The sequence below is a fragment of the Oratosquilla oratoria genome, chromosome 40 (assembly GCF_046742065.1).
Source record: "Oratosquilla oratoria isolate Oo_2021 chromosome 40, ASM4674206v1, whole genome shotgun sequence".
NCBI classification, from domain to species: domain Eukaryota; kingdom Metazoa; phylum Arthropoda; class Malacostraca; order Stomatopoda; family Squillidae; genus Oratosquilla; species Oratosquilla oratoria.
In genome coordinates, this window is record NC_134816.1 from 812,501 (window position 1) to 827,500 (window position 15,000).

Here is a 15,000-nt window from a genome sequence, read left to right on the forward strand (position 1 = left end):
ACAGGAGAGAGGCAAGGATGAATTTTGTCCGCATTACTGTTTATAATATTCATGGATAAGTGCATAAGGGAAATTTGTACTAATGGGGATAGCGAAATAATGATGGCATATGCGGATGATGTGGCAATAATAACGGAAAATCAAATTCAGTTACAGGGTGCTATAAATAGTTGGCAAGAAGAATCAAGAAGAAAAGGATAGAACATAAATGTGAAGAAAACTGAGGTGATGTGTGTAGGAAGAAATAGAGAAGAATGTAATGTCAGTATAAATGAAAATCAGATAAAACAGGCGAATAACTTTAACTATTTAGAAGTTTTGTTAATGCAGGATAATATCCAGGAGAGCGAGATTACTAGACGAATACAAAAGTTTAATGGAAATGTGAACCTGCTGTACCCTCTGCTCAAACTTAAGAATGTGCCGCTGAAATGTAAAACGATAATGTACACGACCATACTAAGAGCAATTTTACTATATGGGTCAGAAACTTGGAGTATGCCAAGGAAGATAGAGTCGAAGATTGGAGCTGCAGAAATGAGGGTATTGGGAATAATTATGGGGATCACCAGAAGAGACAGGATTAAAAACGAGAAAACAATAGAACACCTAAAAAATGGAATCATAGAAAGAAACAACTTGAAATGGTTTGGTCATATGTAGAGAATGGAGGAAAGTAGATATCCAAGGAAGTATTTGAAATGGCAGCTTAGAGGAAGGAGACAGGTTGGAAGAACCAGGAAAAGGTGGACGGACTGTGTGAAAGAACTTGGAAGGAAAAATTTTAACATTGGAAGAAGTAAACGATCAAGAAATCTACGAGGATCGAGATGAGTGGAGGCGTCTGATGACGAGGCCGACGACTGACAATTGAAATCAACTACCTGGCGTCTGCGTCTGGTGAGAATGATGTGAGAACATATGTATGTATGTATGTATGTATGTATGTATGTATGTATGTATGTATGTATGTATGTATGTATGTATGTATGTATGTATGTATATATATATATATATACATGTATATATATATATATATATATATAATATACAGACATGACAGAATTGAATAGACAGCAAGAGAAATCGTTTAATTTATTAAAGAAGCAATTGATACAAGTAAAGTGCATATAAATGGTCACAATGTAAATAACTAATACTTAGTTGACTTCCCCTTTGCTTTTTTCAATGCAAGGACCCTTCTAGGCATGCTAGTGATTAGTTCACGAATATCACCTTGAGGGATTTCTTGCCATGTTTCTCGTAGTAATCCTAAGAGTACGGGCTTTGAAGATGGCTTCCTGTTCTTTTTGCAAAGTTGTCGGTCTAATATGCCCCATAGATGTTCAATAGGGTTCATATCCGGGGACTGACTTGGTCTTGGGAGTTTCCTGATCCCATTTTGGCTCAACCAATTTTGTGTTGCTTGAGCAGTGTGACAAGGAGCTCCATCTTCCATAAATAGGAAGGCATTTTTACTCACTCTATCACTGGAGAATATTGGAATGAGTCCTTCAATTAATATAAAAAATATTTTCCTGAATTGATGTTTCCTTGACACTCCACAAGCTCTGATCGACCATCACTCCAAATTGCAACCACACCTTTATTGAAATGCCCCCATGTTTCACTGTTGGCTGCAGTCTTTTGAAGTCAAACTCTTGACTAGAGTCTCCAGACCCACACTTTTCCAGTCAGAAAATAATGCGAATCGTGAATCATCAGAGAAAATGACAGTGCTCTAAAAGGCCACAGGTCTCTCCACCATCTCAACAGCCCAATCCTTTCTGCGTTTGATATTGGCTAGACGAAGGAGTGGTTTCCTCCTTACAGTTCTGTCATAGTAACCCAGCTTGTGGAGATACCTGGTAGCTGTTTTGGGATTGGCATCAGCTTGTGCTGCTGTGTCAGAGGCTTTGCAACGTGGATTCTCTTCGACATTTCTTTTGACAAGACGGAAGGTTCTTTCTGAGGACCCGGGATGACCTGAATAAGGTTTTGTGCCCTTCTTGCTCTCTCTGGTGAATTGTACGATCACTCTATTAACAATAGAAAGGGGTATTGACATTTTCAGATATTTTGCATTGACTAAACCCACCTTCATGTTGACTCACAATACGACCTCGCTGAAATTCAGATAGGTCTACTGCTCCTTTGGTTCGTGGCATGCTTTATTAATCTTGTATGTAATCTGAAGCATAAATCTAGGTAAATATAACACATTAGGTAAATTTGAATAACATTAAGCATTAAATAAGAGCAGAAATGCATTTTTCTTGCTGTCTGTTCAATTCTGTCATGTCTGTGTATATATAAACGTGTTGTCATTGTTAGATACGTAATGGCAGGGACGTCTTTTGTCATTGGCTGTACGTACAACTCGTTTAGTCATCGTTCTTTTTGACTTACAATAAACATGTGTTCTTTGAAAGCGACCGGTTTCTGTTCCCAAATATGTCTGTGGTCTTAACCCTTCCGCTGCACAAGGTATTTTCTTCAGCTTATTAAAATCGTATGGCGGCAATTAGAATAAATTTACAAGACGTAGAAATACAGTTTAAAGATTCACTTAGGTTAAACTCTGCAAAGAATGTCTCCCACAGCCGAATAAAAACACCTGGTGTTAGCGAGAGTGAAGGTGTAAGTCCTGAAAGGCAGCATAGAGATTAATGTATTCATATGATAATGTTGAGGGCATACTGGAAATACTTTCACTAAAAGCGGGTTGACCGTACTTTCTTCCACCCCCCATTTGCGTCTCTCTCTCTCTCTCTCTCTCTCTCTCTCTCTCTCTCTCTCTCTCTCTCTCTCTCTCTCTCTCTCTCTCTCTCTCTCTCTCTCTCTCTCTCTCTCTGTATATATATATATTGGTAGCAGCTAAGTTCCATCTAACCGAGAATTCACACTTTTGAAACTTCTCCCTTAATCGCTTCTAAAAAATCAAAATAAGCTACTCTTCCTATCCAAGACAATAGTGAGATTCTTAGTATTTAGGAGCAAAAAATAAAAAAAGGGGAAGAAATGAAGAGAGAAATGGTGAACGTATGAACGTAGAAGTGGAGGCAATAGGAGAAATATGCATTATGAATAACAGAGGGAAAGGTGCATACGACAGGTCAGAGCCCAGTGGTACCCCTTGTTGATTCTGCGAGAGGAAAAGGTCTCGGTATCAGCATCTGTCACGATAGAATGATATCGACGTTAACTAAGGGTGTGAAAGAGAGAGAGAGAGAAAAAAAAAGAAAGATAGAGCAAAGGAGAGGTGGGGAGGGTAGGGCTTCCTTCAGCCGAATAAAATTTCCTGGTGGCAGGTGAGTCGTACAACGAAGCCAAATTTTTAATAGAGACTGGATCAAATTGTTACCCTCTTTGCAAAGTATATTTTTTTAGTGGTTGAACGAAATTACCTCGTGACAACTAGAATAAGTATTTTTATCTTAAAACACAGAGAAAGAATAAAGAAAGTGAGAGTTATTAACTTTACTGAATTAACAGAGGATCAACAGGGCAAAAACTCTACAATGGAAAATCCAAAGAAGAATCGCGCGGAAAAGCTATGATTTCTTCGTTTTTCTTTTTCTTTCTTGTTGGAAACCGCATTAATGATATGTAAGAAAACATTGCTGATCTTGTGTGGAAAAACATGCGAAAATATTAATTCAAAGGGTAAATGGATATTTTTTTTTTTTTTTTTTTTTTTTGGCGTGGGCAAAAAGCTGAAAAAACTAAGAATTTTAGTTCATAAAGAAATATGAAGAGACTGCAGAATGTAACATTTTGTGGAGCATGACAAGGCCTTTTTTTTTTTTTTTTTTTTTTTTTAATATATATACATAATATGTAAGTACGATTACAAGTTATTTGGAAATTCATTAACAAAAGTGGATAGTGAAAAAGATCTCGGCGTAATTATCAGTAACGACCTCAAATCATCCAAGCAGTGTATTTCAGCCTCTGAGAAAGCAAATAAGATTCTGGAACTGATTGCGCAATCTTTTGATTTCAAAAGTCCATCACTCATTAACAAGTTATATAAATCGTTAGTTCGTCCACATTTGGAATATGCTGTTTCCGTATGGTCACCGAATCTCATTAAAGACATTGACAGACTGGAAAAAGTACAACGGCGAGCCACAAAACTGATTCCAAATATCAAAAATAAATCATACGAAAACCGACTAAAACACATGAATCTGTTTTCCCTAAAAAAGCGTAGACTCAGAGGTGACTTGATACAAGTCTTTAAGATTTTAAAGGGAATTGACAACATCAAAAGTGACCAAATTTTCACATTGAATGAGAATCAGACAAGAAACAATGGTCTCAAACTGTCCGGAAATAGATTCCATTTGGAAGTGGGTAGAAACAACTTTGCCAACCGTGTAGTTAATGAATGGAATAAACTTCCTGCACAGGTAGTGCAATGTAGTTCAGTTCTAATCTTTAAGAATCATTTAGATAAATACCTAAGTAAGATGCTGTAATGATTATAATTGATCTTATATTATTTGTTTTTGTTTTGTTATCATTTGTCTGTCTGATTTTAATTTATTATTAGTTATATGTCAATTTATTATTATTTACTATTTACCTGTTTGTTTATTATTTAACTATACCTATGCATTTATTCAATATTCATTATCATAGTTTTTATTTATTATTTTATTATTAATATGATTTTTTTTCGCATCCGACCTAGGTATGGATCAAAAGGTCTCCTGTCGGCATGCTTCGCCTTTGTAATCCTTTGTGTGTGTGTGTGTGTGTGTGTGTGTGTGTGTGTGTGTGTATATATGTATATATATATATATATAATATAAAATGTGTGTATGTATGTATGTGTGTATATGTGTGTTATAGGTGGGGCCACATTTATAGCACAGTTACAGTTTTGCTTCGGTTTATTCCCATAACAGAGCTACGAACTTCTTGAATTTTGTTGTGACTAAGAACAGGTGATTTAATGTAGATGAGGGGGGAAAGAACTCCTGCCTGAATGATCCACGAACAATCAAGACCTCTGCAAGGCAAAATCCTTTTCCTTAGCTGCATATAATTTTCGCTGGCCCAGCAGGTTACAGCGTTGGTACTTGCGACGCAGTTCGGTTGAGGGTGGTTCAAACACTGCCGCGAGCAAATTAAACCGAGGATATGGTCCATCAAAATAAAGTCCTCTGTAAGGGGCGCCGTCCTAGCCTACTGATATGGAAAGTTCGCGACGTTAAACCGAATCACTGAATCAATATGACAAAATATAATATATACAGTGCGTTATCATTTCGAAAGCCTTAAAGAAAAAAAATCCTCTCCCCCCCCAAAAAAAAAAAAAAAAAAGATAATAATAATATTAAAGAACAGTGAGCTTCAAGAGGTGGTCATTCAGACCCTACATCCAACATATACAATTGAAGTTTCTCAACCTGGGAGACACTATGGGGAAAAGGTCAGAAGTCTCGTGCTCTGAAGTAGTCAAGGTATATGAATGTATGTTTGCATGTACGAAGGCATCAATCCCCCTTATAAGGAGTCAAGGAAACTCGAAGAATCGGAAAGGAAATAGGTTAACCCGTAAGGGATGGCGGAGGGGGTGGAGAAGGTTCCCTAATACGAATTAAATCGCCCGATGGCAACTAGACAGAATGTATTGAAAAGACACTTTGCTCTCTCTCTCTCTCTCTCTCTCTTTTCTGTGTGTGTGTGTGTGTTTGCCTGTGTGTACACGCATGTTCGTGTATGTATATATATGTATCTGACCACAAAAAAGGAAAAAGGTTTTGAATTATTTTGATGGTGGATAAATCCTCAGAAGGAGTTGGTTAAAGGGAAATTTATTTCATGCCGCGATAAGTTACCTGGGTGGAACGGAGTTCAGTCTCTTGTGGCAGAAGGCAAAGTCCTCATCACGAAAGTCTCTTTGGTGCCTATTGTGTTTCATCCCCGTTAGCCAGCGCTTCTATCCTTGGGGGCAATATTGCGCCAAAGAATTATATTTTCTGTTCCATCGTCGATGATATCCGCTTAGATAATATTGTGCCGAAAAGATGCATTTACTATTTCGTCAGCAATCAGCGTGTTCCTTGGGGACAATATCGCAACATAGGGGAGTCACAGAATTGGGAAAGAAGAAAATTTAAGAATGTAGTAAAAAGAAGGGAAAGCAAAAGTTGTGATAGGCACTTTGATTTGAGTGGGAGTTAGTTTTCTTGAAAAAACAACAACAACAACGACGTGAGTCTAGTCCATAGAGGTGTTATTGAGTTGTTATTGTAATGACCCAGTGAAATATACTTGGTCAGTACTTTATATGGTGTCCTAGATGCGCAGAATTACCGTGAAGGAGATATCATCTTTTTTCCATTGATATAACAAAAAGCCAAGCAAATAACATTAGTACAAGAAATTAAGCCTCTAAAGCTAAATGACACTGTGTTAAAAAAGCCAGAAACCGATATGCAATTGAAGTACCTTTCTTACTTGTAAAACCTATTGGAAAAAAAGCAATGTTTCACATTTTAGACACCAGAGTTTTCCGGAAAGGCGAGTCAAATTGTATGATGCTTCTTGGAACAAAATGATAGTAACCTCTGCGCCTTAAAAACAAAATAAAATCCTTTTCAAAAACTTAGAAATAGATTCTTTTTTTTTTAATAGAATCAACAAGGTGCGTCACTTTGACGAAGACGGGTTACTTGGGGATTTTCTTAAAAATCAATGAGTGATTGAAATTATCGGATGATATTTAACAGTAAACGTGGAGAACGAGACGTCTTTCAGTGAATGCTCTCGACTACTACTACTTCTTCTTCTTCTCCTCCTTCTTCTTCTTCTTCTTCTTCTTCTTCTTCTTCTTCTTCTTCTTCTTCTTCTTCTTCTTCTTCTTCTTCTTCTTCTTCTTCTTCTTCTTCTTCTTTTTCGCGTTCTTCTTTTTCGCGTTCTTCTTCTTCTCGTTCTTCTTGGCGTTTTTCTTCTTCGCGTTCTTCATCTTCGCGTTATTCTTCTTCGCGTTCTTCTTCTTCTTCTTCTTCTTCTTCTTCGCGTTCTTCTTCTTCCTCGCGTTCTTCTTCTTCTTCTTCGCGTTCTTCTTCGCGTTCTTCTTCTTCGCGTTCTTTCCTTTGCGTTCTTCTTCTTTGCGTTCTTCTTCTTTTTCTTCTTTGCGTTCTTCTTTTTCTACATCTATTTCTACGTCTTCTACTTCTACTTTTACTTGAACGTTCTGATGAAGAAATTTATCCTTATTTTTTAGCATAATTTGTATGCCTATGTCCTTAAATCCTATTTTACCCTTACTTCATACTGAAAAAAAAAATTACCTGATGAGTTTAATAGAGATAAATTTTATCAGCGCTTTCAATTCGGTAATCGAATACCACCAGGTGATTTTATTCAGCTGAGTTTTAGTCTTTTCATAATTTACGTAGTTTACGTTTCATTAAGAGAAAGCAATCCCGTGCACAACAAAATAACATCGCTTAGTTGGGACACTTGTTCCTGAGTAGAATGGTTCCGTCCTTACCTGATTATGGAGAATTTTATATAGAGCTTAGTGAAATAATTTATTACCCAGGAAAAGTCAGTAAAAGTTTTATATACAATAAATGGTTCTTCGCTTTCCTCACTAACTTTCAGCGAATTACATCCAATGAATAGAATCGTCTGATGATAGGAATAGATACATGTGAACCCAAGAACTTAATGGGATTTTATTGTGTTACGAACTTTTCTTCAGCAAAATAAAATCGTCTGGCGGTAGCAGCTTGAGCATGAGTCGTGAAACGCAACGAAAGGTTTGCAGAAGCGGGGAAAAGGAACCGAGGAAAGGAAGGAGGAGAAATATGAGCTGCTGATGCGGTTTGGCGGTCATGGTTACCCTGGTGTGAATCCATTCAAGCTTCGCCTGACAGGTACTTCCAGATCGAGACCAAGAGACACAACGCCGAGTTAAAACGTCAAAGAAAATGGAAATAATGAAAAGGAATGGAATAATTATGTAAAACAGTTTGCTTTAAGGAAATAATTGCTATGATCTTCTTTTCTTCATTGCTCTTCAGTGGTCTGACCTGACCTGACTGACATAATCTAACCTAAACTAACCTAGCACAACCCAATTTAACCTTACCTAACCGAACCTAACCTAACCTAACCTAACCTAACCTAACCTAACCTAACTCAACCCAACCATCCCAATTCAACTTGGTCCAACGCAACCCAGCCCAGCCCAACTCAACCCAACCCTTTTAAATATATCCTAGTGCATGTGCTCTTGTGGTGAAAAATCGTCGACGATGAGTGATGAGTGATTTCCAGAAGGAAAGAGTCTGAACCCAATATCGTAAGGTAACGGAAAGCACGAACCTGTCACTCGTCGGTTGAAGCTCCTGTGTGCAACCGACCTTGCCACTCGGATTTTCCGTTACCTAGATTTTTCTCTCCATGTTCGTGTGATTGTGTGTATGGTTGTGCTTATGTGCGTATGTGGGGGGTTATATATGTTTGTATCCATACATGTATGTATGAGTGTGCTCTCTTGCGCGCGCATGAATATGTGCATGCGCACGCGTGCAAGCGCAAGAGAGGAGAGTGGCTGTGAGTATATATGCATGCGCTTGATCCTGTGGTACACCCGCATATGCAAATACCTTGTCGAGTGTAAAGCCGATAGCAATGGAGAAGGCCTCATGATTTCCAGTCACGTCTGGTCTCGCCGAACCATGACGTCAAAAACCACGTGACCGCAAGCTTGTATCGGGTACGGAACCGTCTGTATCCCACAGATCCTAATCCGGTTGCACAGTCATTTTGGTTGGGTTTCCTAAACAATAGTCGGTTCTTCCTGCAATAAGTTCCGTTCCGCAGTCGTTATTGGATTCCCGTTTAAGATTTACATGTACATGTATATATATATATATATATATATATATATATATATATATATGTTTCATTAAAAGTGATGGCTAGTTGTGCATTAATAATTTTCTTAAAGGTATTTTCCATATACCTTATTAAGGATTTGTTTTCCTTTGGAAGGAAATTTATGACTTGGCTGTATGTAGTCATATTAGCTAGATCGCGATTTCGGGTTCAAGACCCTTCTTCAGTAGCTATAGGGATAAGAATTAATCCGAAGATTCTAGTAAAGATCTAAGTTTTATACTAGAGTTCCAATACTTGGTAATCACTGGAGGAGGTCACCTGGTATTACGGGCAGGGACGAAATGTCACGTTCGCTAGGGAGCCTCCGGGTTTGTGTTGTGGCGGAATGTGCATGCTTATGTTTGTGGCGTTTTGTCTCGTAGTTGGACGAGTGGCGTTTTGTCTCGTAGTTGGACGAGTGGCGTTTTGTCTCGTATTGGCGTTTGTGGTGTTATGTCTCATGTTTGTATTTGTAACGGTTTGTCTCATGCTTGGAAGGGCTCTAAGGTCTTCTGCTTGTACATTTAGGTTTGGGCTCAACTCTTTAATATACAACGCTTCTAAAATTGGGAGGCGTCTATCGTCAGTACATAAATCCAAAATCTCGGTGTTTTTCTCTAGTGTCTCTCTTGCTAGTGTTATGCCGTGGGCTTCTCTTAAGTGATTTTTAGGGGCTCCAGATGTCAGGTGGTATGAGAGGCGACGGGATAACCTCATTGTCGTCATGCCAATATAGGTGGATGGGAGGGCTTCACAGTTCCCTCGTAAATTTCCTTCCAAAGGAAAACAAATCCTTAATAAGGTATGTGGAAAATACCTTTAAGAAAATTATTAATGCACAACTAGCCATCACTTTTAATGAAACATGCATTAGAGAAAAACTCCTGCCCAAATACACTGACAATATCCCCTGTGATGGGGCAGTGACCTTAAACAAGAGGTGCAAGTATAAACCCAGTAAGGAAGAAAGAATAAAATATATGAAACAGAGGATTAAAGAATTAAAAGACAAAATACAAAACCTCAACCAAAAATACCAAGAACTCGAAGAAAAATGGAACAACATACACATAGATACAACCTTAAAAGAGAATATTGACACCCTATTCTCTGATATTATTAATCAACACAAAAATTCTATCACTAAAGCTAATCAAAAGAAATTAATAAATCTGAACGGCGGCCATATTAAATACTCACGCCCACCAAATGGTTATATAAATTTAACCAATAAGATTCTTACTCCAGACCAAGAGGAAGTCCTTAATTTAGGGCTTAACTGCCACATTATGTCTAAACCTAAGAAGTTGCAAAAAAGAACAGAATGCGAAATACTTATAGATGATGTAGAGAAATTATGTAAAAAAGGTGAAGTCATTGTTGAGCCCACTTTCAAACAAGAAGTTATTGCTGAAGCTCATAAATCTAGAGGAAAATATCACAGCAATTTGATTGACAAGAAACACATCGAGGCCGCAAAAGAGTTAAAATCAGACCATAGTATCACCATCAGGAAAGCAGACAAAGCGGCAACTTACGTACTCATGGACACTTCTGAGTATTTAGAAAAGATAGATACTATCCTCAATGATACAACTAAGTTTAAAAAGATCAACAAAAACCCTACAGAATCACAAAAAAAAAGGTAAATCGACTTATAGAAGGGAATAATGCTGCCAGCAAAATAAAATTTGATAAACTTTCAGGAGAGTATGGTATGGGTTACTGCTATGGGACAGTCAAAACACACAAACCTGGTAATAAACTCCGTCCCATAATCTCACAAATCCCTGCACCTACGTACAAACTCGCCAAGAATCTGTGCTCCATTCTAACTCCCTACACTCCCACCACCTATAGTCTACAATCTACATCTGATTTCCTAGACATTATCAAGGCAAACTCTGCTAAAGGTAGAATCGCTTCTCTTGATGTGGAGGGGTTATACACTAATATTTCCGTAGATCGTACAATTGATTACATCATCAACAAAGTGTACTACGATGACACTACACCTACACTAGACATTCCAGAACTTACACTACGTAAACTGCTTGAATGCTGTACAAAAGAGGTCCCGTTCACTTGCCCCCGTGGAAACAAATATTGCCAAATTGATGGAGTTGCAATGGGATCCCCCCTTGGAGTATTAATGGCTAACTTCTTCATGGGCTGCGTAGAAGAAGAAGTATTCAGTAAAACAGAAAAGCCAGATATTTATTGTAGATATATTGATGATGTCTTCATTAAAACCAATAACAGCAATGAAGCTGAAAAACTCCGCCACCTATTACAAGAGACATCTGAACTCACTTTCACTATGGAAGATAGCATTGACGGAGCTTTACCCTTCCTCGACCTCTTAGTGAAACAAAATGAAAATTCTTTTAATACAACAGTGTACACAAAACCCACAAACCCTGGACACTGCCTTAATGGATCCAGTGAGTGCCCTCAAAGATATAAGGACTCTACCATCAGTGCCTATATCCGAAGAGCACTAACTCACTGCAGCACATGGACACAAGTGCATGATGAAATCGAACGTTCCACTCAAGTTCTGATCAATAACGGCTTCAGTGAAAAAGAGATAAATTTTCAAACAAAGAAAATAATGGACGGCTGGCATAACAACAATAATGATAAACAAAATAAAGAGAAAATCAACATATATTATAAATCCACTTTTTCGTCAGCTTATAAAGAAGATGAACGCATTATGAAACAAATTATAAAAAGAAACATTAAACCAGTCAATCCAGAAAAAATACTAAACCTAGTGATTTATTATAAAACTAAGAAAACTAGCCACCTCCTTATTAGAAACAGCCCCCAACAAGAGAGAAAGGAACTTCAGAAATCACATGTCATCTATAGGTTCACATGTACACGAGGGAACTGTGAAGCCCTCCCATCCACCTATATTGGCATGACGACAATGAGGTTATCCCGTCGCCTCTCATACCACCTGACATCTGGAGCCCCTAAAAATCACTTAAGAGAAGCCCACGGCATAACACTAGCAAGAGAGACACTAGAGAAAAACACCGAGATTTTGGATTTATGTACTGACGATAGACGCCTCCCAATTTTAGAAGCGTTGTATATTAAAGAGTTGAGCCCAAACCTAAATGTACAAGCAGAAGACCTTAGAGCCCTTCCAAGCATGAGACAAACCGTTACAAATACAAACATGAGACATAACACCACAAACGCCAATACGAGACAAAACGCCACTCGTCCAACTACGAGACAAAACGCCACTCGTCCAACTACGAGACAAAACGCCACAAACATAAGCATGCCACATTCCGCCACAACACAAACCCGGAGGCTCCCTAGCGCACGTGACATTTCGTCCCTGCCCGTAATACCAGGTGACCTCCCCCAGTGATTAGCAAGTATTGGAACTCTAGTATAAAACTTAGATCTTTACTAGAATCTTCGGATTAATTCTTATCCCTATAGCTACTGAAGAAGGGTCTTGAACCCGAAATCGCGATCTAGCTAATATGACTACATACAGCCAAGTCATAAATTTCCTTCCAAAGGAAAACAAATCCTTAATAAGGTATATGGAAAATACCTTTAAGAAAATTATTAATGCACAACTAGCCATCACTTTTAATGAAACATGCATTAGAGAAAAACTCCTGCCCAAATACACTGACAATATATATATATATATATATATGTGTGTGTGTGTGTGTGTGAGTGATTCACCTTTAGTCTTTGGATCACGGGTTGGACTCGTGATTGACAGCTACTTCCCTCCCGGAAGAGAGCTCAGAGCTTGTATGACCGATCTATGGGTAATGTTGTGACTTTACACACACGCACACACCCAACTCCCCACCCACGAGAATTGGATTAACGACTCGAAGCGCAGCGATACTGAAACTATTTCAGCCCTGGGCAGAATTGGAACCCAGACCGCCGTAGTGACAGTCGGGGACTCTACCATCCGCGCCACCGAGTCGTGTGTGTGTGTGTGTGTGTGTTTACACTATGTGTGTGTATGTATGTATATTTGATTCAGTAATCATCAAGAAATACACGCAAATAGGCACTATTAGGGACATCTACATCAAACCCATAGTGTATAAGAACTGTACAAATATTTACTTTTTCAATATTTTATCTTTCTATGCACTGCAGGTTTTTTATGAATGTGATTTTTCTAAACCAGACTATATTAAAACTGTAGTTCATAAATATAGATTACATGAGAAAAAACAAGTTGAGGACCCCTGAAGTATAATAAAAACCCCAATGAACCACAAGGCGGAAGTCTGAAGACATTGTACAAGATGAGGTCACATTCAAGAATGAACAACTGCAGGAGGGGAAGGGGGAAAGGAGAGGAGGTGTGATGGAGGGAAGGAGTTTGAGAAGGTTTATTATGACATGGAAAGTGGTATTCTGCCAAAGGTCGAGTTGGGGTTGGGTCGTAACCCGGTGGGGTTTCTTTGGAGTATTGTGAGGTCATAACGAGAAATGCAACTCTATCTAAACTAAGTTGAAATTCAATCATCCGTTCAACTGACTTGATAGGAAATTAATATTCACTGTCTTTAGATTGATGGAAGTCCGACAGTTCGTTCGAACTACTTTGATGAACAATTCATACATAATTTTCAATATGTTCTCATTGAAAAAATAATATACACTGTCGAAACTTTCTTGATGGAAGACTTACACCTGTTCAAACTAATTTGTCAGGAAATTACAGCACTTTGATAAAAGTGACTTGATGGAAAATTCATTCTGTCTAAAGTAATGTGATGAAAATTACTTTAATCCCTCTGTAAGTCTATTTCATTTCAAAGACCATATCATGTTAGCTCTAGCACATAATATTTCATATATTTCTCCAGGTAAGCCCTTTACTTCATTTTAAGACTTCAATCGTTTATTTTAGCTACCATTGGACGACTTGATCCAACTTAAGCAAATGTTCACTGCAATGAAGATGTTAGAATCTTTCTCAGGTCTACCTTGATTAGTACATAAACCACGTTTCACTATATTTTTTCCTATAACCAACATGAATTCTGACTTGGAACTGAATTCCTCCGAATTAGTCAACGATGACGTCATATCGTTTCCACATGGGAGTCGTCTTATGTGACCCAAAGTACTCTGGTACATGAGACCTTGCTGTGCATTGACGCGTTCAGCGTAATACGCTTCAACTACTTCGTGTTCATTTAACTGCCTACTTACAGATTCCTGACCAACTGAAAAGGTTCGCTGAGTGGCAATGACGTTATTGACAACAGAACCATTTGGAGCGGCTGGAAATTTTGATTAGTGTGAACCAATCTTTCCAGTGTGAATCAAACTTTGCAGTGTGAACCGACCTTTTCTCTGAACCTTTTCTGCATGAAGTCACCTTGGAAAGAGGCGGCGTGTGGGTGGGGAGGGAATGATGGGCATCCCGATTTCATGCGCGCAAGGAGTGGAAGAGAGGATGAAAGAAACGGAGAAATAGTAAAGTTGGCAAGGTTGCAAGAAATCTTCACTACCGGGAGGTTGCTTTGTGAATGAATAAAATAACATCAATTATAGTGTAAGAAGCAGGTCGTCAGGGGCACACTGACGCTAATCCCTTCTCTACTGATGGGCAGCCATGGATATGAATTAAATTAGAATTGCTTAGCAGTAGCTTGAATAAGGAAAAAAAACGCCAATCGGTACGGAAGGGATGGGGTAGGTTTGTCTAAACGTAAACTGAGACGCAGGTGACACAGGAGACGCAGCACTGAGCAAAGACAGATTTTTTGTTACTTAGTTGAGGTACAGTTTGAATTTCACTCCTTGAAATGTTGAAGTAGTACATCTAGAAGGATTTTAAGTAAGAAAGAAGTTCAAATATATTTCAATTAAGAAACAGCAATTCTGCCTTTGCTCCGTGCTGTGTCACTTGTGTCGCCTGTGTCCCAGTTTGCGCTTCGGCTAAGAGGAACACAGGTTTCAATAAAATCTTCTGGTGTCTGTCAGATTAAAAACAAAAACGACTCCTACTATTTAAAGAATTGAAAGGTTATCTGCAAGGACAGCAACAGCAACAAAACAACTACAAATGCT

At 38.4% G+C, this 15,000-nt stretch overlaps 1 protein-coding gene across 10 annotated transcripts in view; it reads left to right on the top strand.

The window, feature by feature from the left end:
• The window catches only part of LOC143020615 (filamin-A-like), a 379,720-nt gene that overhangs the window by 278,154 nt on the left and 86,566 nt on the right, over positions 1-15,000 (top strand). The gene's annotated exons all lie outside the window — the stretch shown is intronic.